The sequence below is a fragment of the Microcaecilia unicolor genome, chromosome 12 (genome assembly GCF_901765095.1).
Source record: "Microcaecilia unicolor chromosome 12, aMicUni1.1, whole genome shotgun sequence".
Lineage (NCBI taxonomy): Eukaryota > Metazoa > Chordata > Amphibia > Gymnophiona > Siphonopidae > Microcaecilia > Microcaecilia unicolor.
This window is the reverse complement of record NC_044042.1, coordinates 42666920-42692350: the sequence shown is the minus strand read 5'-3', so window position 1 is coordinate 42692350 and position 25431 is coordinate 42666920. Positions and strand designations below refer to the sequence as shown.

The 25431-nt window shown below is 41.1% G+C and overlaps 1 protein-coding gene across 4 annotated transcripts in view; it reads left to right on the top strand.

Annotated features, from left to right (window-relative positions):
* The window catches only part of USP28 (ubiquitin specific peptidase 28), an 86980-nt gene that overhangs the window by 3404 nt on the left and 58145 nt on the right, over positions 1–25431 (top strand). For 3 of the 4 annotated variants that reach the window (XM_030220614.1, XM_030220613.1, XM_030220611.1), the window contains exon 2: positions 19708–19785. The exons of the other annotated variant lie outside the window; for it this stretch is intronic. The gene's annotated coding sequence lies outside the window, so the exon portion shown is untranslated. The remainder of the gene's footprint in view (positions 1–19707; positions 19786–25431) is intronic. 4 annotated transcript variants of the gene reach the window in all.

Sequence of the window (25431 nt, the reverse complement as noted above, 5' to 3'; positions counted from 1 at the left end):
GCTCTGACCTACTGCTCATCTCAGTACCAGGGAGACTCGTTGCCAGTGGGGCACAACCTCTGATCTGCAGTTAACTGTGAGTAAGCATGCTTATTCCAATAAAGGACGTTTTCGGAGAGATTAGTCTTCAGGTGTCAACTGGTGTGCCAAGGTTATATAGCAGCAACAAGTCCTAGAGGCCTGCGTGTATGCAGGTCCCTGGAGCACTTTTAGTGGGTACCGCAGTGCACTTCAGCCAGGTGGACCCAGGCCCATCCCCCCTACCTGTAACACTTGTGCTGGTAAATGGGAGGTCTCCAAAACCCACTGTACCCACATGTAGGTGCCCCCTTCACCCCTAAGAGCTATGGTAGTGTTGTACATTTGTGGGTAGTGGGTTTTGGAGGAGGGGGGTTGGGTGCTCAGCACCTGTGGTAAGGGAGCTATGCATGTGGGAGCTTTTTCTGAAGTCCACCGCACTGACTTCTAGGGTGCTCAGTTGGTGTCCTGACATATCAGGGGGGCCAGTGTACTACGAATCCTGGCTCCTCCCATGACCAAATGGCTCGGATTAGGACGTTTTTGAGCTGGGCGTTTTTAGTTTCCATTAACGCTAAAAAAAACAAACGCCCAGCTGAAAAAGTCCTTTTTTTCAAAAATACGATCTGTCCCGCCTCTTTACTTACCCGTTTTCGGACATAGATGCCCATGGAGATAGGCGTTCGTGTTCAATTATGCCCCTCCACAGAACTTTGTAAGTTGAAGTGCTTTGAAAATTTGCCTCCTAGTGATGTGGCTAGAAAGGAGCAGGCTACCGAGTCCCTTAAAACTGAAATGACTGTGTTTGAGGCAGAGGTGGCTTTCCTTCATATTTTGGGACGGATGAATTACACCCAAAACTACTGGAGAGCTCTACTGTGTACCCAAATCTCATTCAACTTTACAGGGAAACTGAGGGAGTCTTTTACTAAGGTGTGCTCACGTTTTATCGTTTAGCTATACATTGAACAACTTGTCTCGAATCTGAAGAATCCAAATAGGGCCACAGTTATTGTATTGTATACAAAAACACCAAAAGTTTTCAAAACATTGTCTGCCTCAGGGTGTCTTTTACTAAGGCGTGCTCACGTTTTTAGCGCATGCCTATTTTTATTGCACGCTAAAAACATGAGCAAGTCTTAGTAAAAGACACCCTGAGACAGCCAGTGTTTTGAAAACGTTTGGTGTTTTGTATACAGTACAATAATTGTGGCCCTATTTGGATTCTTCAGATTCGAGACAAGGTGTTCAATGTATAGCTAAATGATAAAATCTAACTGTAAAGGACTGATTTATGTTCCGTCCTTTTTATTAAGAAGTGAGAAAATCACAGTAGAAATATATAGTATCAAATACAATAAACCTTAATTCACATTCCAATATTTGCCCCCACCCCCTCCGTTTACTAAGTCGCGTGGCAATGCCGACACAGCTCATTCAAGTGAATGGGCTGTGTCGGCATTAGTGTGCCACAGCCGCTAGAGGGGCTTAGTAAATAGGAGGCTTGATTTTGGATTTGGCTCACATCTTTTTCAGATGTAGCTTAAGGTGAGTTACATTCCAGGTACACTAGGTATTTGTGAGCCCTCCAGGGACAGGGAATCTAAGCTTGGAAATGAGGGAATGAAGAGCTAAGTGATTTACCCAAGATTGTAGGGAGCTTCAGTGGGGTTTGAACTTGGCTTCTCTTCTTCTCAGCCCACTGGTCTAACCATTAGGCTACTGCAGAGGGTTGCTGTACACATTTCAATTACTGCAAAATACAGCTACAAAATTGGTGGTGGGCAGAAAAAGCAGCAGCTCATGTAGTTCTCATTTCGTATGGATAGCATTGGCTACCCTTAGAGTATAGGATCACATTTAAAACTCTAATGCTTGTTTTTTAAAATATTGGTATGGGCTGGTTCCTGGATGACAAAGATTGTGTTGTTATGTCGTTTTGTGATTTGTTGCCTGCTTAATTGGTAGTTCCCATGCTTGAGATGGCTAAGCTTTGTTCTTGTTCTGGCTTTTCTGTTGTGCTGTCCGCATTGTGTTGCACTCTTCCTGCTTGGCTTGCAATTTGGAAGCAAGTGATTTAGTTCTTAAGAAGCAGCTAAAAAAGCTGCCTTTTTTTTCCCCCCTCTGAGAAAATAAGAAGTGCTAAACATGGATGTAGTGTTGGGTTGAGTACAAGAATTTATAGCCTCATCTACCCAGAATAAAAGAATTGCAACTAGTCATTAGCCAATCTGATCGTTTTTTTGCCATGACTTACTGTGCTACTAAATATTATACAATTGTGAAAACATATCTGTCTGATAGCCCCTAATGAAGTCTCTTAATTGATCTGTTTTGAAACCACATTGAGCAAAATCAGGTATCCGTAACCATGTGAGTTGCACCTCTGTATGATATGTACTCATATAGTTGGAAGGAGAGGGAGCATTTTTATTTTGTTTGAGACTTCTATATTCCATCACACCATTCATCGATAGTCCAGCATGGATAAAATGACTCAAGTGGTGCATTGAAGGATACTTGCAGTACAGTTGCATATTACGGTTTTAGTGGCATGATCTTCTTAATTTATGTCATCTGGAGAAAGATAATTTAGCAGTAAAGGAAAGTATTGGCTGCTAGCAGTAGGTTCACACAGGTACATACCATTGGTTTTCTGTCTCTATCTACTATATAATTTGCATGTGCCCATATAGCATCCCCCAGGTGAATGCAGAAATTGAGCATAGTTCTCTCACGTTGCGTTGCTCGCTATTATTTCCAAATTACTAAGCTAGAGCAGTGTTTTCCCATCTTTCTAAGCCCAACATATATACTGCCTGGGACTTTTGCACAGTGCAACTAATTCATTGAAATATATATATATATATATATATATATATATATTTTTTTTTTTTTAATATTTATTTAGATTTTGCTCACACCTTTTTCAGTAGTAGCTCAAGGTGAGTTACATTCAGGTACACTGAGTATTTCTCTGTCCCTGGAGGGCTCATAATCTAAGTTTGTACCTGAGGCAATGGAGGGTTGAGTGACTTGTCCAAGATCACAAGGAGCAGCAGTGGGATTTGATCCGGCCACCTCTGGATGTCAAGACTGGTGCTCCAACCACTAGGCTACTCCTCCACTCTGAGCAGCACAAATGGAGGGTTGAGTGACTCGCCCAAGACCACAAGGAGCAGCAGTGGGATTTGAACCAGCCACCTCTGGATGCCAAGACTGGTGCTCTAACCACTAGGCTACTCCTCCACTCCGAGCAGCACACCTATCTCCAAGAAGCAGGCAGTGTTTTCATGGAGAAGACCTATATGGCCAAAAGAAAAATTAGGGAAGCGATGAAAATCCTCCTGGAGGTTGGAAAGACTGGAAGGAAGTGGTTCAGGAGGAGAAAGAGGAGGAGGTGACGCTATGCGCAGTATGTGTGATTTACAAAATAGGGCTCAGTTAGCCATGATCAACCCTTTGCCTTTGTAGTTTTCAAGCTCTGGGAGTCCTACTGTGTCTAGGAAGTACATGTGTTTCGAAAGGAGTCCCCTACATGTTTAAGATCCATTGTTAGTGTCTCTCTTGTTGTTGAGAACAGAGTCAAGTGATGGTCTGAGCCAGAGCGTCAGGCAATGGTGACTTTCAGGTCTGAAGGAACACTGGAAAACATTGAGCTAGAAGAAAATTTCCTCTGATCCTGCTGCCTTTGCTTGTTCTAGAACAGTTTTGCCACTGTGGTTTGCAAAGTGACCAGTCGCTGCTACTCCCCCCCACCCCCATCCCTCGAAAATGATGCTGTATTTTGCTTCCTGTGCACTACTGTATTTCTTACATATCAGGCTGTTTGATGAAAAAGCAAACTTCTTCAAGTTTAGATCTGTTTTTTAAACACATCCTCCGGGCAGTTTTACGTTCCTTTCTTTTGGCAGGTGTTCCTTTCTTGGCCTTTTTCCACTTCACAGATCTCTCAGTCTCATGTGGCAGCAAATTCACTTTCGTTAGATTTGGCAGTAAAGTATGTTTTGAAGGGAAAAAAAAAAGAATTAATTTGAGTCAATTATTTTCATTAGCACTTTGGAACTTGGTAAGCTATGTTGCTGTATGTTGGAAGTTGTGACTGGGTCCGTAAAAGGGCATAATATATATATTTTTATTGTTGTGTCAAGTGTTTCAAGAGCTGATTTCAATTTGAACTGTAGAAGGGATAAAATGTAACAGGTGCTCATTTTCAAAGCACATAGACTTACAAAGTTACATAGAGGGGCGTTTTCGAAAGAAACGTCCAAGTTGCGATTTGGACGTCTTTGTAAAATGTCCAAATCTGGGGTCGGGGAAAACCATATTTTCGAAAAAAGATGGATATCCATCTTTCGTTTCGCAATTACCAAGGACATCCTTGACTTTTGGCAATTTTCGAAACCAAAGACGTCCATGTCAAAAACGTCCAAATGCAAGCCATTTTAGACGTAGGAGGCGCCAGCATTTGTAGTGCACTGGTTCCACTGACATGCCAGGACACCAACCAGGCACCCTAGGGGGCACTGCAGTGGACTTCATAAATTGCTCCCAGGTACATAGCTCCCTTACTGTGTGTGCTGAGCCCCCCCAAACCCTCCCCCAAACCCACTAACCCCAACTGTATACCACTACCATAGCCCTTATGTGTGAAGGGGGGCACCTAGATGTGGGTACAGTGGGTTTGTGGTGGGTTTTGGAGGGCTTGCTGTTTCGTCCACAAATGTAACAGGTAGGGGGGTGTGGGCCTGGTTCTGCCTGTCTGAAGTGCACTGCAGTACCCACTAAAACTGCTCCTGGGACCTGCATGCACTGTCATGGACCTGAATATGACATCTGAGGGTGGCACGAAATATTTTTAAAGATGTTTTTTTGAGGGTGGGAGGGGGTTAGTGACCACTGGGGGAGTAACGGGAGGTCATCCCGGATTCCCTCCGGTGGTCACCTGGTCATTTCCGGCAACCTTTTTTTGCCTTATTCGTAAAAAAAAGCACGTCCGGGTGAAAATGTCCAAGTTTTACTTTAGGACGTCCCTGCGTTTTTCGATTACAGTTCAAAGACATCCAAGTGTTAGGCACGCCCAAGTCCCGCCTTCACCACTCCTCCAACACGCCCCCCCTTGAAATGTGGTCGTCCTTGCGATGGACTGCAGTTGGAGACGTCCAAAATCGGGTTTCAATTATACCGATTTGGACTTCTCTTGGAGATGGACATCCATGTTTGGATTTATGTTGAAAGATGGACGTCCATTTCTTTCGGAAATGAACCTGATAGTGTAACTTTAGAGCCCTTGTACAAAAGGGCGGTAGGGATAGCGCTGGCTTGGCGAGCGTCGATTTTGTTAGTTCCGACTCCTGCGTGCCAGTTCTACATAGTTCCTAAATAGGAGGCAGTAAGGGTTCCCCCAGGAAATGGCCGCACATCAAGCGTTTAACCGCATGGTCATTTCCTTTTTTTTTTTTTTTTTAATGCCTTTTACTGGCGGTGGTAAAAGAGGGCCTCTATGCATGTCAGCGCCACTGCAGAGCCCTTTTTAACGCCGTTTGGTAAAAGGCCCCTTTGTAAGTCTGTGTGCTTTGAAAATGAGCTTCCACACCTTTCTCTTTATATTTTTCACGTGGTATTAAATTCTTTTGTAAAATGAGACCATCCTAAAAAGAAAAACAAAACAAACACTCAACCCAGACTTCACAGTGTTTGACTAAACCTCATGCCAGTGTACATTTCTTTTTTTTTTAATAATGCTTGGACCAAAATGATCTCAATAAGGAAGAGAAGGTTGGGAAGGGAAAAACGAACACCATCAAGCTTGCTGAATGTACTAAAATTGCTCATAAAAAGCAATGCAAAAGGCAAAGATATCCTTATGTTTGACTTGATCCTGTCAACTGCAAGAATTTCATATCATTCCAATTATAGGGAAGATGCTATAAAAGCACATATATAAGCATTTGAAAGTTTTATACAAATACAGAATAATCTCTATTGAATACTTGTGTATTCATTAGAAAAATAGGTAGTGGCTTATTGTCTTGCTAGAATAATTACACTCCAAATGATATGTTGCACAGTACTGTTAGCAAATATACCTACTTATTGTGAGCTTTGTCTCTTGTTTCTCAGTAAGAGGGTGGTTTTAGTGTTTACATGTGAAAGTGAAATACGCTCAGCCTCCCTCATTTGTTGTGGCACTATTGACTTTTCTATTGTTATATTTGTATAATGTGGTACATTAACATTATTTGCTTTTGAGTAGCTGGTTTGGATTATTTGCAAGTTTCTAGTGCTGATGTCTACCCTCTGCCATTCTGTGGTCATCTGAAACCACAAATGAATTAGAATCAGATTTATTTTTAAGCTTTAAGAGAGGGAAATCCATTAGTTATTGCTATTTAAGGCATGCTGTGTTTTAGGAAGGTTACACAAAACATTTTTTTCTGGGTTCAGATTTTGTCAGGTGAGCCATACCTCCCTTCACAGAAGGGCAGTAACCAGTAGAAAAGACAAATAGAGGGTGACTGAAACTGAATCAGCAGCCAAAATGTGATGTTCGGTTTTAGCCATAAATGAAACTGGAAATTGCGCTCCCTCCCCCCAGGCAGAGAGCAGGTCCTCCCGGGCCGCAACCCATCTGCCTTCCCCGGGCCCACCTTTAAATGCCCTGGTGGTCTAGCAGTCTCTTATGGGCAAGAGTGGTTCTCCAACCAAACTGGCTGGTGGGACTTCCAGTGGAATGTCTCGGTAGTTATGTTGCGATTGCTCCTGCTTGTGCCAGTTCCAAATGCAAAATGGCTGCTGGGACCTCCCATGACTTGCTCCTGCCCGTGCTGTTTCCAATTCCAAAAACGGTGCCGGGACCTCCTGCATCAGACTTGGCAGCCTTTTTGGCTGAGGTGGGTGCAAGAGGCCACTAGACTACCAAGGCATTTAAAAGTAGGCCCAGAGAGGGCCTTTGGGTGTTGGGGTGGGGAGTGTCCAGCTCAGTGGGACTCATTCTCCCCCCTCCCTGGGGGGGGGGGGGCAGGCAGAGAGTAATTGTGGGGTGGGGGGTTCAGTTTCCTTTGTGGAATAGGCTCCTATCTTAGTGTGGTTTTACTTAATTGCTGCCTCAAAGAGAACATTGTGAGTAATTGCGTAATAGAGAACTTTTCTGTGTGATAGCTGCAGGGTAGATGTTGGGCATGCCGCCAACAGTTACATCACAGCCTTTGCACTTATGGCACATTAGTTTTTGCTGTTTAAAGCACAATACGTGCAAAGGTTTACTGCATTTCAGGAAATGGGCCCCTAAATGTGATACTACACTATCCACTAGTGAATGATGACAGATAAAGATCAGTTTGGTCATCCGGACTGTCCACTTGCACCTCTCATATAATTCAATAACAGTCTAGATAGATGAGAATATGGATTCTTATGCTTTAAACGTTCACAAGCTGCCTCCTACGTGATATCTTTTTATTCAGCGTCTCAACCCTTTTTTCTACCACTGGTGTCCTTATCTATCTGAAGAATGTCCGAACTGTGCTGCAGAGCACTCCACTGAGCCATGAAAATAGTTGCCATATGCTCTTTGACTTTTACAAGACCAGCGCTGCGTATGCCTTGTAGCGCTATAGAAATGATAAATAGTAGTAGTAGTAGTATGTCTTAACACCCAGTTAAAAAAAGTAAAATAGCACAGCCCTCAAAATGTGTGAGGCATCTGTTGGGACTCATTTTCAAAGCAATTAGACTTACAACGTTCCATAGGTTACTAATGTAACTTAGTCTGAGTGCTTTGAAAATACGCCTATATGCTTATTACTGTTGTTTGGGTTTTTTTTATTTTTTTTTTATTATTATTTAAACAATATACAAGTTGTAAATAACAACACACTTGTGGAAACACAGAGATCATATAAAGGAAAATAAACATCTGGACCCACAGGTCTCAAACAAAGAATATTATAGCAATCTTATCTCTTTCTCAGACCTCAATCTTCAGAGTGGGAAAAGGTGGTGAAAATCATATAGGAAAGATTAATAAAAGGAAACATTGTCCATTTGTCAGTGGCATTACTTCTGATATTTTCTCGCTATTTCTTATAATTATTCTCAATTCAAGCTTTTCCTATCTACGAAACCCTATAATTGTTCAGGATCATAAAAAATATACTTGTTATTCAAATATTTGACAATACATTTACAGGGGTAGGCGAGTAGAAATGAAGCTCCCATTTCTCTCACTCTATCCCTTTGTAACAAAAATTTTCTACGTCTTTCCTGAGTTACTCTAGTAACATCAGGATAGATCCATATTCTTTGACCATGAAATGGTTTCTGGAAATTTTTAAAGTATAATCTCATCAGTGAACTTAAGTCTTGCTCAAATATTAAGGAAATAATTAAAGTACCGCGAGTTGTCACTTCAGTTATGGATTCTTCCAATATAGCCGTTAAATTCTGAAGATCTATTTCATTACCCTCTTGTCCAGGTTTTAACTGTGGTCGCTTTTTTGCAATTGACTACAACAGCCTTGGAACCTTGATACAGTTTTACAATTGCTATTAGAGTTATAACTGTGGCTGCTTGGTGGTAACCCTAATGCTGTTTATTAAGCAAACCTCCATCTCCATTCTACTTGTCTCTCCTCTGACAGACTTCCTGGCAGAATGTTGGAAGAGAGATTTTTTTATTACTTTTTTTTGTTGTTGTTGTTTAAACACTGGCAGCACATAGATAAAAGAAGCATTACAGTTTATTGTTCAAAGTATATGCAAATAAAAGAAATAGATAAATTGTGATCTTTTTCAGATCAATAGATTAGCCCATCTAAGCAATAAATGTCTGAAATTGGGCCATATTCTCTCTGATTTTCCCATAAGTGATTATGCCAATTTTTCTTTTATTGAGATGTTAACTGTTTAGCACACTCAGTAGACTATCTGAAGAGCATACTGCCAATGAAATGCAATCGTGACTAGCAGCATATATAAAAAAAAAAAAAAGGACTGACATTCTTAAATCTATTTGGAGGAAGTACATCTCTCCCATCTCTCAAGAGACCAGTGGGTCAGCGATAGTTTGGAGCCACATTACATTTCAGATTCAGTTCAAACATCAAAGTCCTGAACAAATTCTACCACATTTGAATATGCAATCAAATAAAACAAAATAGGGGTTGCTTTTGATGAACTTGGAAAAATAGGAGGGATTTGTTAAGTGCAGTGCAAAAGCCTATATAGCAATTCACTTTGTTAGCAATAAGACTTCCTTAGGACATCTTTTAGACCGAACCTTTTACTTCCAATGTTGTTCTGCTTAGGCTTGTTTGCAGTGTTCTTTTGTCACCTCTGTGATACCAATGAGAGACACATTTCCAGTATACAACAAACCAGCACATCATGCCACCAAGCCAAAGGGCTGCTATGTAAATCGCATTTGGTTTAGTGGAAGTCCGAGAGAGCTCTGGAGTTTGGTTTCCATAGCAGGTAGTATGTGTCACCCAATAAATAAAAAGTGGATGCTTTCCATAAATAACCGGTGAATCGTAGGCTGACAGGGAAGGGGCTTAAGCCATCCCGTAGAATCATCAAGCGGCATGACTGTACAAGTCAGGAATGTACACCTGTAGAGCAGGACTGTTGCTAAACTTATTTATGGTGGACTGATGTGACAGGGATTATTGTAAATTAACAGAATATAGGATTTGCATGCTATAGCTTGTGATAGAGTTAAGATTCAGCAATTCTATGATTTTGTTTTTGAATTGAAGGATTATGGTGATACTAAGGCTTTTTCCATTTTCTTTAACTATAGGGAAACAGCTTTCAGTTTTCAAAATAGTTTTAAACCCTATTGAGTGGAGGAGTGGCCTAGTGGTTAGGGTGGTGGACTTTGGTCCTGGGGAACTGAGGAATTGAGTTCGATTCCCGGCACAGGCAGCTCCTTGTGACTCTGGGCAAGTCACTTAACCCTCCATTGCCTGCCGCATTGAGCCTGCCATGAGTGGGAAAAAGTGCGGGGTACAAATGTAACAAAAAAAAATTGTTTTAAACCCTATAAAGCAACTCAGCTGCTACCAATAGAAGTTCTATGTAGATATTTAGAGGCCCTTTTACCAAGCCACAGTAGGGCTACCGTAGGCCTGGCACATGCTGATTCGGCCCTACTGCCGTGCTATCACAGGAGCCCAGCGGTAGTGCCAACTCTCACCGCGTGGCATTTCTGGCACCAAAAAATGATTTTTTAGCACCGGGGACTTACCTGATGGTAATCAAGTAGTTTTACTGCCAGATTAGCACGGGAGGGAATGGGACTTGAAAAACCGCCTTTCTGTGGTTTTTTTTTTTTTTTTTTTGAAACTACATTCAAAGTGCTTTACATATTATATACAGGTACTTACTTGTACCTGGGGCAATGGAGGGTTAAGTGACTTGCCAAGAGTCCACAGGGAGCTACAGTGGGAATCAAACCCAGTTCCCCCGAATCAAAGCCCGTTGCACTAACCTCTAGGCTACCCTTACTATCTCCTAAATAGGAGGCGGTAAAGGCTCCACCCGGAAATGTCTGTGCGGAAAGTGTTACAATTTCCGCATCACCATTTCCATTAGAAAAAAGTCCTTTTACCAGCAGTGGGGGGGGGGGGGGGGGGGGGGCTTTTACTGCCGCTTATTTATTATGGGACCACTATTCAGTAGGAAGTAGCTGCTTAAGATAGGTTCCTACTCAGTTCTTGCTGAGCGAGTGATCCCTGGATTTTGAGTGGCACATAACCAGATAATGCTGCAGCAGTCCAGGGGCAGAGTTAGGGTAGAACTGGAAGTTACTTCTGGGCCAGTAGAGCCATAGAAATAGCATAAGAACACAAGCCTTGCCAAACTGGGACAGACCAAAGGTCCATCAAGCCCAGTATCCCGTTTCCAACAGTGGCCAATCCAGGCCATAAGTACCTGACGATATACCAAAAGAGTAAAATGGATTTTATGCTGCTTGTCCTAAATTGCCCTGATAGCATTGAATATCGTCTGGCACCTGGATAACATTTGGCACCCAGGCAATACCTGAATATTCAATGCTGGGCCTAATCCCAGTATCGGCCCTGAAAATCCAGGACAAATTAAGCCCACACTGGTCAGCGCCTGAAAAATTGCTGATCGCTTCTGGCTGGATTTTGGACACCTGTAGGGCAATTGAGCATGTAACGACTGTAATGAATGAATGAAAATACTAATCATATTTTTAAGAGTTGTAGATTTGCTGAACCATTCCACAGATCATTTTTTTTCTTGTTTCTGACTTTGTATGTTTTCATTAAAAAATCATTTTAAACAAAACTGCTGATAACCACCTTGCTGGTTTAATAGTGTAAGAATAGAGTCAAATCCAGCAGTAGTGTGGCAGGGTAATGCTGTTTCCCCTGGGTATAACCCCTGCACCATGTGCTGTCCAAATACCGAAGTTAGCCTCGGGAGCTATATAGTGATTCTGTTTAAAAACATTTTTATGGAACCCTACCACACTGGAAACTAGGGGCTCAATATTCAGCAGGTGGGGCTCAGTGTTCTGCTGACTATTGCTAGTGTTATGGCCTGGCGTTGAATTTCTGGGCACGTTTGGGCTCTGGCATTGAATTTTCAGGTTTCTGAAGCTGGCTACCTTTATATAGCTGGTTAAGTGTCAGTGGAGTGGAGGAGTGGCCTAGTGGTTGGATCACTGGTCTTGACATCCAGAGGTGCCCAATTCAAATCCCACCACTGCTTCTTGTGATCTTGGGCAAATCACTTAACCCTCCATTGCCTCAGGTGCAAACTTAGATTATGAGGCCCCCCAGGGGCAGGGAAATACCCAGTGTACTGAATGTAACTTATCTTGAGCTATTATTAGTAAAAGGTGTGAGCAAAACCCAAATTAAAAAAAAATAATAATTCAACACTTAACTGGCTAATGGGGCATTGTATAAAGGTAGGACTGACTTTTATGTGGTTCTATTTATGCGGTGACCTTGGCCACCCATGTGCTGAATTTTGGCATTTAACTGACCGAGTACTGCCTCCGCCCCTGAATATCCCCAAAATAGCTGGTTTTGCTTTAAGTGCCACTGAAAATGACCAGTTAGCCCTGAACAGATGATTTAACTGGCCAGAATCTGTTTCTGGCTGGTTGTCTCTTTAAATAGCGACCCCTTAATGTTTGAATCTGATTTTGAAATGTATTCTGTTAAACTGACACAAACCAAGGTGCTCGATACCACTATACTAAGCGCTATGGATTTAATTTTTATAATAAGCTTTAATTTTGTTTCTTTGTTTTGTTGGTTGGTTTGTTTACTTCACTAACGCCCCAGAAGTGCATGATCTGACATGATGTTGGAAAAGATCCAGGTATTCTGGAAATAATGACATTAATGTTCAGATGTTACTGCATTGGTTCCTGTAACAAAAATGAGCCTGGCTTAAAATTTATTATCTAATGGGGCTCATTTTCAAAGCACTTAGACTTACAAAGTTACATTAATTGTAACCTATACAACTTTGTGTAAGTGCTTTGTGTAAGAGGCTTTGAAAACATGCCTCAGTGTGTGATGTCTGAATTTTTTTCTGCCTTGCTTATACTAATTTTCTCCTTTCTTCTTGGACAATGGCGTTTCCTGTAAAGCTTTCACCTTTTTACTCTTTCACTTACCCCTACAGAAAGGATGTGTAAGTGGCAGCAGGATTTAACTTCCATTGACAATAATCTGAAAATTTTAGGTATAATATAGACAAACATTTAACATTTGATACCCAAGTTTCCGCAGTAATCACAAAATCTTTTAGGTCTGTTTGGAAACTAAAAAGGATCAAACCCTATTTCTCATCAGAAACATTCAGACTATTGGTACAATCATTAACATTATCCCAATTTGATTATTGTAATGCCATATATGCTGGCTGTAAGGCTCAAAATACTGCAGCCAAGTTCATATATAAAATCTTTGTTTTGAAAGTGCCTCCCCTTTATTAATCAAATTACACTGGCTTCCCATCAAAGCGAGAATTACCTTCAAATTACGTACCTTTATCTTTCGAATACTAAATGGCACAGCTCCAGACTATAAGGTACCATTAATAAACTTACCTCAAAGAAACACTAAATATGAGGCCAAAACTGTCCACTCTGCAGATTTCACTTACCTAGGAACCAAATGGTGGAACTCATTACCAACCAAAATATACAGGAATATACTAAATTCTGCAAAATCCTCAAATCGTTCCTATTCAAACAAACCCTCACAAAGAACAACCATATCTCAAACAATTAATTATTACCAGAGTTGGTTATTTACCATTAATTTTCTCTTTGCTTCTTGTACAATTTCTTATTCATAATAGATTTTCTAAATGTTAAGCATCCATAGCTATCCCAGTATTGTAAAATTGGATATTTACAATAAATTACTTTCTTATGCATTACTCTTTGTTTTGTATCCTATACTGTTTATTGTATTCCACATTGAACTCAAACTTGTTTGGGATAATATGGGATATAAATGTCACAAATAAATAAAATAAAAACATGGTATTTGTATTTGCAGAGCTTTCAAAGATGCACTTCAACTTATTCAGCCAAGTCACCTTCTCCCAGTAGTATGCCTTTCCAAATAGGGATCCTAATTTTTTGTTAAATAAGTTATTGCTTCTGTACTTTAGGGTTTGGTTCATGCCAAGGGAAAACTTTTTCCTTTGCTGTCAAACCTCCAGCACCCAATTTAGCCTGTCAGTGAGCTGTGCGCTCCCAGCAGGGCTCTCTAGTAGGCTCAGCTCCCCACCAGCTGCTGAACACCCAAAAAGCCCAGACCAGGAAGAATGTAAGGTATTTAGATGAGTATATTTTATGTTTGGGGGGGATATAGAGCTGAGCTGTCTTTACAGTGCTTTTGAATGTATGTATGTGTGTTTTGGCAAGCTGGAGGCATTTTATCTCAGTTGATTTTTGAGTCTGCTATGTTAAACTTATTTTTTAAATAAAGCCATAAAGCTTAAACTGCTTCCACCCCCTATCCATATCCTCTTGTCGAGATGAGTGCTCATGTTGTATATTTCTGGCACCTTATTGTGTGCAGAGAATGACAGACACAAGTGGTATTGCTCATCCAAGCTTAAAATAGTCCACAGTGAAACCCTTATGAATTCCTTGTTTGCCTTATATGTCTCATCACTCATGGTTCTTCTGTTTAAGAAAAAACAGGGGAGTGTGGATTGGATGCTTCCAGCCACACGTACAACTGTGTTCTTTATCTTTTGTAAACTTAATATAGCCTTGGTTTTCTTTGTTTAATATCAGGTGTTCCCAGAAGACTTATACTAGCTACATGTAAGCTTTTGTCTCTATGTCCCTGTGTTAGCAGGATTTCCTTGAAAAATACAACACTTAGATATCCTAAGTATTTTTCACACAGATACAAAATGGGGAAAAGTGTTCAGAAACTACTAATAAGGGCCAGGTGTACTAAACTTTTATCAGTACATCCCTTTACCTTCTTATTAAACTCATGATCAATCTAAGAAAATAAATCCATTTGAGAAATCATAATGTGTTATTATTAAATCTGCACTGTTAAACCCCAGTCATAGGGTTCCTTTTACAAAGCGATGCTACTGATTAACAGCACGCTGAATGCAAAGAAGCCCATTCAATTCCCACGGCCTTCTTCTCGTTCAGTGCAGCTAATCAGTAGCACCGCTTTGTTGAAGGAACCCATAGGAAATAAATGTCGCCTGCTTTGCAACAATTTGGCCTTTAGTTTAGCACTAGGGATCTTGTGGAGCAGTTTTATTGTTTTCAAGATGAAAATTCAAAATTTCGCAGAGACAGGATAGGCATTAAAAAGCTTTTGGATATGAGAGAGCTTTCAGACATAAAGCACTTTTATTAGCATATCACTTTAAAACAATAATTCTATTGACAGTTACACTTAAATCAAGAATTCAGCTGGCATTTTTAATTTGCTTTTTCATTCTCGATTTTTTTTGTAAGTTTCTCCTGCTTTCCACTATCATATAGTGTTGCTATTTGATTGTCATTGTAAATTTCTGCTACTACTACACCCTGCGTAGCCAGAGTTTAAATGTATCTGGTAGTTTGGGTTAGGGCAGTGGGCTTTGAAATCTAGAAACCCCAAGATTGGAGATATTCGAATAAGCCATCACCACATTTTTACAGTGCTCGCATATATATATTTATAGATATATAAATATATATATAGATATATATAGATTTTGGGCATGGTTGCCTTCATGTGAAGAGCAAGCTGATAACTTTGGTGACAAAAGAAAATTGGCATACAGTAATACCTGTTGAGTGGGTGGCTCATTGCCCATGCCAACCTTAATTCTCCAAGACAAAACCTGAACGCGGTTTATGCATCCCATGGTGCATCGCTTAATCTGTTTTTAAAGAGAGGGGTTTTATTTATTTATTTTTTGTAAGTAGACTTCTGTGCATACTATACACAGTGAAAGAGGAGAGGGAAGAAATGTAGGACATGGGTAAGGCTGTATTTTGAGGACCCCAGTAATTTCCACATAGATCCCTAACTTCACCTCCCATCCCTCATTCTTCTGCTGGAGTTATGAACACTTACCTTAGCTGAGGACACATCTCAATCAGATTTTTACAATACCAACAACGAATATTTTTGTTTGATGCGAAGTTCAAGTTTGGAGCGTTCATCGGCCTTGCTCAATTTATCGAATCATTGCCATTTCTCCATTAGGTGCTCTGGCTTCATCTAAGGCCAGTGTTCATGACAGACTAGGCAAAAATGGGATTCATGGGAGGTGGAAACTGATGCTATCCAAAACTAACATCAATGCTTGTAAGACTGATATCACATTATAGGAAACATTTGGTTGCAGTTATTGCTGCTGAAGGTAGTGTGACTAGTTATTAAGGTTAAGGGGCAGTTACTTTTCTGTATGAGCGATGTGTACACCATGCCTTAATGTGTATCGTTATTCAAGTATGTTTATTACTGTAATTGTCTATTCCTTATGTTTAGATTATTCTTGCTAAAAACTGCTTTGAATGAATTTCTTCAAAAAGGCAGTAAATCCTATTGAATAACTTTGTTTCTTAAGGGCTCCTTTTACAAAGCTAACAATTCCCGTGCGGCAAATGAGAGGAAGCCCATAGGAATTGAATGGGCTTCCTCTCATTTGGCGCACGGGAATCGCTGTCGAGGCTTTGTAAGAGAAGCCCTAAATAAAGTAATTTAAAAACTAAGTTATATGTTTACTCAGGTTTCCTTTGTTTAATACAGTATTACATTTTGTTCAAAAACTAGAAACCATTCAGTGTAACATTTATACAATAAAATAGGGGAAATAAGGGGGGTGGAAGTTTTTCACATCCCTGTATGCCCTACATAAGAAAATTAGTTACAGTGGGGGAAATAAGTATTTGATCCCTTGCTGATTTTGTAAGTTTGCCCACTGACAAAGACATGAGCAGCCCATAATTGAAGGGTAGGTTATTGGTAACAGTGAGAGATAGCACATCACAAATTAAATCCGGAAAATCACATTGTGGAAAGTATATGAATTTATTTGCATTCTGCAGAGGGAAATAAGTATTTAATCCCTCTGGCAAACAAGACCTAATACTTGGTGGCAAAACCCTTGTTGGCAAGCACAGCGGTCAGACGTCTTCTGTAGTTGATGATGAGGTTTGCACACATGTCAGGAGGAATTTTGGTCCACTCCTCTTTGCAGATCATCTCTAAATCATTAAGAGTTCTGGGCTGTCGCTTGGCAACTCGCAGCTTCAGCTCCCTCCATAAGTTTTCAATGGGATTAAGGTCTGGTGACTGGCTAGGCCACTCCATGACCCTAATGTGCTTCTTCCTGAGCCACTCCTTTGTTGCCTTGGCTGTATGTTTTGGGTCATTGTCGTGCTGGAAGACCCAGCCACGACCCATTTTTAAGGCCCTGGCGGAGGGAAGGAGGTTGTCACTCAGAATTGTACGGTACATGGCCCCATCCATTCTCCCATTGATGCGGTGAAGTAGTCCTGTGCCCTTAGCAGAGAAACACCCCCAAAACATAACATTTCCACCTCCATGCTTGACAGTAGGGACGGTGTTCTTTGGGTCATAGGCAGCATTTCTCTTCCTCCAAACACGGCGAGTTGAGTTCATGCCAAAGAGCTCAATTTTTGTCTCATCTGACCACAGCACCTTCTCCCAATCACTCTCGGCATCATCCAGGTGTTCACTGGCAAACTTCAGACGGGCCGTCACATGTGCCTTCCGGAGCAGGGGGACCTTGCGGGCACTGCAGGATTGCAATTCGTTATGTCGTAATGTGTTACCAATGGTTTTCGTGGTGACAGTGGTCCCAGCTGCCTTGAGATCATTGACAAGTTCCCCCCTTGTAGTTGTAGGCTGATTTCTAACCTTCCTCATGATCAAGGATACCCCACGAGGTGAGATTTTGCGTGGAGCCCCAGATCTTTGTCGATTGACAGTCATTTTGTACTTCTTCCATTTTCTTACTATGGCATCAACAGTTGTCTCCTTCTCGCCCAGCGTCTTACTGATGGTTTTGTAGCCCATTCCAGCCTTGTGCAGGTGTATGATCTTGTCCCTGACATCCTTAGACAGCTCCTTGCTCTTGGCCATTTTGTAGAGGTTAGAGTCTGACTGATTCACTGAGTCTGTGGACAGGTGTCTTTCATACAGGTGACCATTGCCGACAGCTGTCTGTCATGCAGGTAACGAGTTGATTTGGAGCATCTACCTGGTCTGTAGGGGCCAGATCTCTTACTGGTTGGTGGGGGATCAAATACTTATTTCCCTCTGCAGAATGCAAATAAATTCATATACTTTCCACAATGTGATTTTCCGGATTTAATTTGTGATGTGCTATCTCTCACTGTTACCAATAACCCACCCTTCAATTATGGGCTGCTCATGTCTTTGTCAGTGGGCAAACTTACAAAATCAGCAAGGGATCAAATACTTATTTCCCCCACTGTATGTATTGAGGGCTTCTTTTACAAAGTTGCACTAGCGATTCCCGCGTGGCAAATGATAGCAAGCCCATAGGAATTGAATGGGCTTCCTCTCATTTGCTGCACTGAGAATCGGCAGTGCGGCTTTGTAAAGAATGCCCTGAAATACTTATTTTATTTATTGGGATTTATTAACCGCCGTTATGAAGAGATTCACCCAAGGCAGTGAAATAGCCGAATTAGCTGAAAAAAAAACTAGCAGTTCAACATGTATCTTACATAATGCCACTTGTTCAGGTTCTGAAATTTTGAACTGGGTCTCAATGCAGACGAGGTTATCTGTCAGACAAGAAAAATATCCAGCCTTTGGTGTTCTGGTTTGGTTTTATTGTGCAGCATCTCTCTCTTTTTCTTCTAACTCTGTAGTGTTGTCTTTTATTTTTATTTTTTTTTCTTTCTAGAGTTTTCCTCCTTTTCCCTTTCAGCTTCAGCTCTGTCTCTTTCCTTCACCAGTGGATATTTGAATACTTTTCCTTCTCTATGAATGCTTTCTAACCCTTTCCCTTTATGGTTTCCCCTTATCCTGTCCTTCCTACTCTTCTTCCCATTCCTCCTCTTCCTCCCCCATGAGCTCTCTCTTCCACTTCTCATCGTCTTGCTTTAGCATTTTATTACTACATTTCCTCCATTGGTCCAGTTGATACTTTGTAAATCCTTTTTAGTCTCTTCTTCCTGACACACTCATACTTTCTTCTCTACACCACCATTTTTGTTTTTTTACAGACCAGCATCTCCACCCTTCTTTCCTCTCTCTCTCTTCCGTTCCAGCATCTTCACGTTGCTCCACCCCTCTCTTCACAACTCCTTACTATTTGCTCTAGTGTCAGCATTAAAAAGAGCAGTGACTCAGCATGAACCTCTGCTTAAACACATTTCAAGTCTCTGCCAGGTCCCACCCTCCTGATACACACTTCTGTTGCCACGGGGAGGGAGCACGACTGAGTAGAGATACAGTGCGCTTGAGTGGAATCTCTGTGGCACATCACTGTTCTTTTTTTTTTTTTTAAATAATGCTGATACCAGAGTAAAAAGGAAGGAGGCATGAAAGGAGGATTAAGGGGAAATGCTGGACCACTTGGGGTGAGGCAGGCAGGGGCGATACTAGGCTCATGACTGTCTTCAATACAGCACTTATGTCCTGATTACCAGAATTAGAGACAGAAGCTTGGTAAAGAGGACGGAGTTGAAGACAATTCCTGAAAATTGAAGAAGTCTGGTAACCTTATAGTTTACAGTCCCTGAGAGGCCTGAATGGTTAGCATTATTGGAGCAATGACCACACATTTTTTCAACCAGTGATGTTAGTTTTAGCCTCTTTTGCTCAGAATGAATTGGGAGAAGTATTGCTGAAGTTAAGATGATATAAAATAGGGCCTTGGGAGTAACCTGAGGAAGGATTTATTTGTAGAAAGGGTGGTGATTGCATGGAACAGCCTTCCAGTGGAGTGGCAAATCCATCAAAATTGAAAACTCATTGGGTGATCCTTTGCCAAGGAGAAAGTGAGTATAGAGCTGTCATTATTGCTAGAAGTAGAGATAATGGACAGACCAGATGAAGGTGTGGAGGTCTTCATCAGCTTTCTTTGTCTGGTAATATAAAGTACTTTCTTTCTTGTCCGTCACTTCTGATTTTGCATTTTCTTGTTTAACAGAATTGTCAAATAGTACTGAATCAGTTAAGAGAAATAACTGGTATCCAGAATGCTTCATTTCTTCATGAAGCACTAAAGGTTAGTAAATGCCCTTAATTCAAGGTAGTGGAAGTTGTCATGCCTCTGTCCACTGTGTTGTATCATGTAACTGGTGTTTTGTCTGATTTTGCAGGGAGGATGAGAGGAAATAAGGAAAAATAAGGATAGAGAGGACTTAAAACTTCTTAGTGCTTGATAACTTCGTTTTTATTCTTATTGTACATTGAAGCATTAATAAATAAGAACCTTAGGGCTCCTTTTACAAAGGTGCACTAACGTTTTTAGCGTGCGCTAAACACTAAGATATTCAAAGGAATATAATGGGTGTCTTAGCATTTAGCAAACGCTGATTTTTAACACATGCTAAAAATGGAAGTGTGCCTTTGTACAAGACCCCCTTTGTGTCTTAAAGTGAGAGGAGTTGGGGACAGAATTGCGACTTGCTGAGTGAAAAGGTACCAACAGTGGGGTTACAAATAACAGATAAAGGCTATAAAAGTTGAAGAACTAAATATGGGCAGCCTTTATCCATAACTTCCTATGCATTATAGCGTTATAGATTACAGAGATATGGATGTTTTTTAGGTTTGCTGTTTTTTTTCAAATGTAAATTGATAAGCATTTCTCATTGTAACTTGCAAGTCCCTCTTCCACATCGTCAGTAGACGAGAGTAATCTAATTCAGGTACAATGTGAATCGTAGGTTATGACAATATATTGTAACTGTTAAACATGTGGACATCCCTTATGTCTGGACTGGACACTGCACTGGTTAATTCCTAGTTGAACAAATGCTGCAAATTGTGCCTTGATGCATTTTTTTTCTTTATTAAAAAAAAAGAAGGAATAGAGACTTAGGCTGGTGGTTAATGTACTGGGCGGAGAATTGGGAAGCCAGGGTTTGGATTTTGCTTCACTTGCTGACATTTATTGTGATCTTGGGCATGCCATTGGCTTAAGTACAGACTTAGCCTATTTGACACATACTACTTATCTGTAGAGTAGGGGGCAGAAGTGACCCCTGTAGCTCCCATCCCAATGGCTGGCTCTCTCCTTCAGTGTAATGTTGCCTTTGCGGTTAGTAGTCTCAGGGGGTGCTCAATGTTGGTCCTCGAGGGCCATACCCAGTTGGGTTTTCAGGATTTCCCCAATGAATATGCATGAGATCTATTTGCATGCACTACCTTAATCGTATGCAAAAATATCTCGTGCTTATTCATTGGGGAGATCCTGAAAATCCAACTGGTTGAGGCCCTTGAGGACTGACATTGATCACACCAGCTCTAGGGCTCAGGCTGCCAAATAAGCACTGGAATCTTTACATTGTTTTTCCAAGAGGGTTGGCTCATGTGCTAGTGGATTGATGATCCTAGATGCAGCTTCACAACTCGTAAGGTGGTGTTAACTTTCAGTGAATAACACGGCTTGTGAAGTTTGTACCGCAAGCTGCGTTATTCATTATGCATAATGATGAACTGCTTTGCATGCTTCACAGCTCATTATTTAAAATGCATTGCAGTAAAAAAAAAAAATTAAATCACAGTAAGCTCTATTATTGACAACACATCTTAATAAATGGAGGCTTAGATTGTAATCCCCCCTGGTTAGGGAAATATCTACTGTACCTGACTAAAGTGCATTCTGAACTTGAGTTTGGAAAGACAGTTATTGGAATAACAAAATTTCTAAATGGCATCAAGAAAACAGAAAAAGAAGAAAACTTTCATCCTCTGTTTTCTGTGTTAGAGTTCTGGATACCTGGGAAATCTAACATTTTCTTAGAAATTATTTTGAAAATAGTTTTAGCAACAGAACTAATTTACTCTGTCATCTACTTGTGATTTGTACAGTTTTTCACTTATGTTCTGTTGCCTGATAGGTTCAGTGCTCTGTGTTTGTTTGTGGTCTATTTCCTGCATCAAGATTAGTCCAGCTGGAACCCATACCCTAGTACTGGACCTATTCCTTTACTGGGCTGTTGGCGAATATTCTCTCAAAGGTGTGTGTGTCAGGGGCGTAGCCAGCCTTCTGTGGGGGAGGGGTCCAGAGCCCGGGGAGGGGGCACATTTTAGCCCTCCCCCTGGCGCCGCCCCCCCTCCCCTCCCGCCGCGAACCCGCCGCCGCTTCAGCCTACCTTTACTTTTGCTGGTGGGGGATCCCACTCCCCGCCAGCCGTCGTCTTCTTCTCAGTCGCTTCCTGCTCTTCAATTTGTTTGCTGACGTCGTGCAGGACATCAGACTCAGAGAACAGAACTGTTCTCTGAGTCTGACGTCCTGCACGTACAGTGCAGGACGTCAGCAAACAAATTGAAGAGCAGGAAGGACGGAGAAGACGTCGGCTGGCGGGGAGTGGGATCCCCCGCCAGCAAAAGTAAAGGTAGGCGGCTGTGGGGGCGGGTTCGCCGGGAGGGGGGTCCGGGGGTGAATCTGCAGGGGCCCCGGCCCCCTCAGGCCCCACGTAGCTACGCCACTGGTGTGTGTGTGTGGCTGCAAAGTAGATCTCCAGCAGTAGTGCATGCTGCAGACTTGGCTATGCAATGTGTGTCTCTCCTCCTACTACTTATTTGTATAGCGCTACAAGGCATACGCAGCGCTGTACACCATACACAAAAAAGACAGTCCCCACTTATAGCTTTGAAACAGCTGGACCTAGCTCAACCAAACTGTAGAGTGACATTTGTTGGAATGTATTGTATTTTGCATGCATTGCCTGTCACCTATTATTTCTCTGTGATTACTCTGTGACCTCTGATGTGAATTACTTAGAGAGGTCACACAGCTATGCAACTTCCTGTGGGGGTTAGATGCAGCACATGCAGCACATGGAGCACATGGAGCTCATGATCTCTCCTAACCTGAGAGGATCTATGGTGGTGTGAGCATCCATTACCATCTAAGCACATGGAAGGAGCTGATAATACAAATGTATAGTAATATGTATATATAAGCCTGTCTGATTATAATCTAACTGCAAACTGTGAGTAAACAGATGTTTTGTTACTTCAACTTTAAAGTGACTCAGCAGTGAATTATTCTGGGGTGAATGAGAGAGAGATGAAGAAAGAAATTAACATTTCTAAAGCTGAAGCTGTGTGTACTAAAATCTGCTAATTATTTACTACAAATAATCCAACAAAAGGGTTATGGGCCCAGGGTCCAGGAATTGAAAAAGAAGAGAAATATTACCAGGCAGAAAAAAAGGCCACATTTTTCTCTTAAGTTTTAAAGGAAAGATTCAGTCTGTCTCTCTCTCTCCCCCCACACAGCAGACAGAAGGCTAAGAAAATGGCTGAGGGAAGAAATTCACCATTGTTCTATTCTCTCAAGGTGCCTAGATTAACTGAGTTTAATTATCAGCAGTGGGAATTAAGATTCATATGTTTCCTTCGAGCAAAAAGATTAGGTATATGCTTAGACCAAGACAGAACAGCTGAAAATATGGCTGAATGGGACAATGCAAACTATTATGTGAAGTGCATGCTTTTGGAAGCTCTCTCTGAAAAACAAGCCATATTAGTGGAGGGAAAAGATACACCAAAGGACATTTTATATAAACTGAGAACTATGTATGCAACTACATATGCAAAGCAGCAACCAATTTGGCTGGCAGAGTTGAATGAAACCAAATTAAGGGATAAAAGTAAATGTAATGATCACATTATGCATCTTATGTCTTCATTTCAAAAGCTAGAACTTTCTGGAATTCCCATGTGTGATGCATTGAAAAGAGCATTTCTTTTTACCTCACTATCAAAGAAGTTTGATGTTTTTAGGTCTGTAAATGAGGCCATTGAAGGGCAATCTTTTGAGCAGGCAACATCAAAACTAAGGCAGGAATGCATAATAAATGATTCTGAGGAGATGTGTTCTCAAAGTCAGTCAGAGAGAAATGAAACAAATTTCTTGGCAAAGAACAGAGGAAGGCGGAGCTATGGGAAAACTCCACCCAAGGGCAAGCTGATTTGCTACTCATGTGGAAAGGAGGGACATGTATCTAAATGGTGTAAGGAAACACAAAACACTCCCTCTAGCTCACCAAAGCCAATGGAACTAAAGAATTTTCAAACCAGGAAATGTATGAAGGACAAAGATAAACACAAGGGCTTTCTAATGGCAGAAAAATCTTTGACTATGGTAAATAATAATTCAAATGAAAGTACTTGGATTTTGGATTCAGGGAGCACATGCCATTTAACCAATTGTAAAGATTTCTTTCAGGAAATGTGTCCAGAGGAAGGTATTCTTAAAACTGCAAACGCAGGGACTGCTAAGATCCAAGCCAAAGGTATTGGATTCTTAAAATGCAAAGTGTCTAATGAAGTTAAAGAAATTCCTGTAAGTGATGTCTTGTATATTCCCCAAGCAGTTTGCAATATGCTTAGTGTATCTACATTAGATAAGAAGGGATTTGCGATTCATTTTGAAAATAGTAAGTGCACAATCTCTAAAAATGATGAAGTGTATGCTGAAGCTTTTATGCATAATGATGTTTATAAGCTGAACATTTCAGGTGAAGCCTCACATATGGCGCAAGTAAGGAAGAATGATGGTAAATGTAGTCTGGAAATCTGGCACAGCCGCCTGGGACATCGTGATTCTAAGGTGATCCAGGATCTTTACAGTAAGCAACTGGCCACCGGCATTCAGATAAGTGCAGATGCTGGTAATATGGAGAAATGCATAGACTGTGTTACTCAAAAAGGTGTGAGACCCTCATTTCCTGCATACACAGGAAATAGGAGTAATAAAGTGCTGGACTTAATACACAGTGACTTATGTGGACCGTTTAATATCCCATCATTGGGAAATAACAGATTTGTGCTAATATTCTTGGATGATTTCTCTAGATATTGTGTGGCCTATTTGCTGAAAGAGAAAAGTCAAGTCACAGACATGCTGAAGAAATACGTAGCCATGGTGAGCAATAAATTTGAAAGAAAACCAAAGGTTCTTCAGACCGACAATGGTGGTGAGTTCATTTCACAAAGCATGCGCACATTTCTAGAACAAGAAGGCATTCAACATATCACAACAGTAGCTTATACACCAGAGCAAAATTCTGTTGCAGAGAGAAAATTTAGGTCAATTGTGGAAATGACCAGATGTATGCTGTCAGATAGCAATCTCCCTAAAAGACTATGGGGGGAAGCCATTCTCACAGCAGTGTACCTACAAAACAGAATGCCAACTAAAGGCGCTGAGCGCACACCACATGAGACATGGCATGGTAGGAAGCCAAACCTGTCACACATAAGAACATTTGGAAGTACAGCATATGCTCATGTACCAAAGCAAAGAAGGCAGAAGCTGGATTCCACAACAGAAAGGGGCATTTTAGTTGGCTATGCTCCAGGACACAAAGGATATAGAATTTTGAATCTGAAAACTGGCATTGTTGGCATAAGACATGTTACATATTTTGATGAAAACAAAAGGGTTGATAAAGGCTGGATTATCCCAGATGAGCCTTATCATCCAGAATATGAAACTAGAACCATAATAGACATGCCAGTGTATATAAATGCCATACCAAGGCAGATGTCTGAAAGCAACTCATCTGTATCTAACGAGGAACAGGCAGAGGAAACAGACACAGAAAGGATCATTGAAGAAGACAGTACAGTTGGAGAAGGGGAATCAATTGGAGAAGAACTCTCAGATTTAGAGGATGCGGAAAGGTCAGAC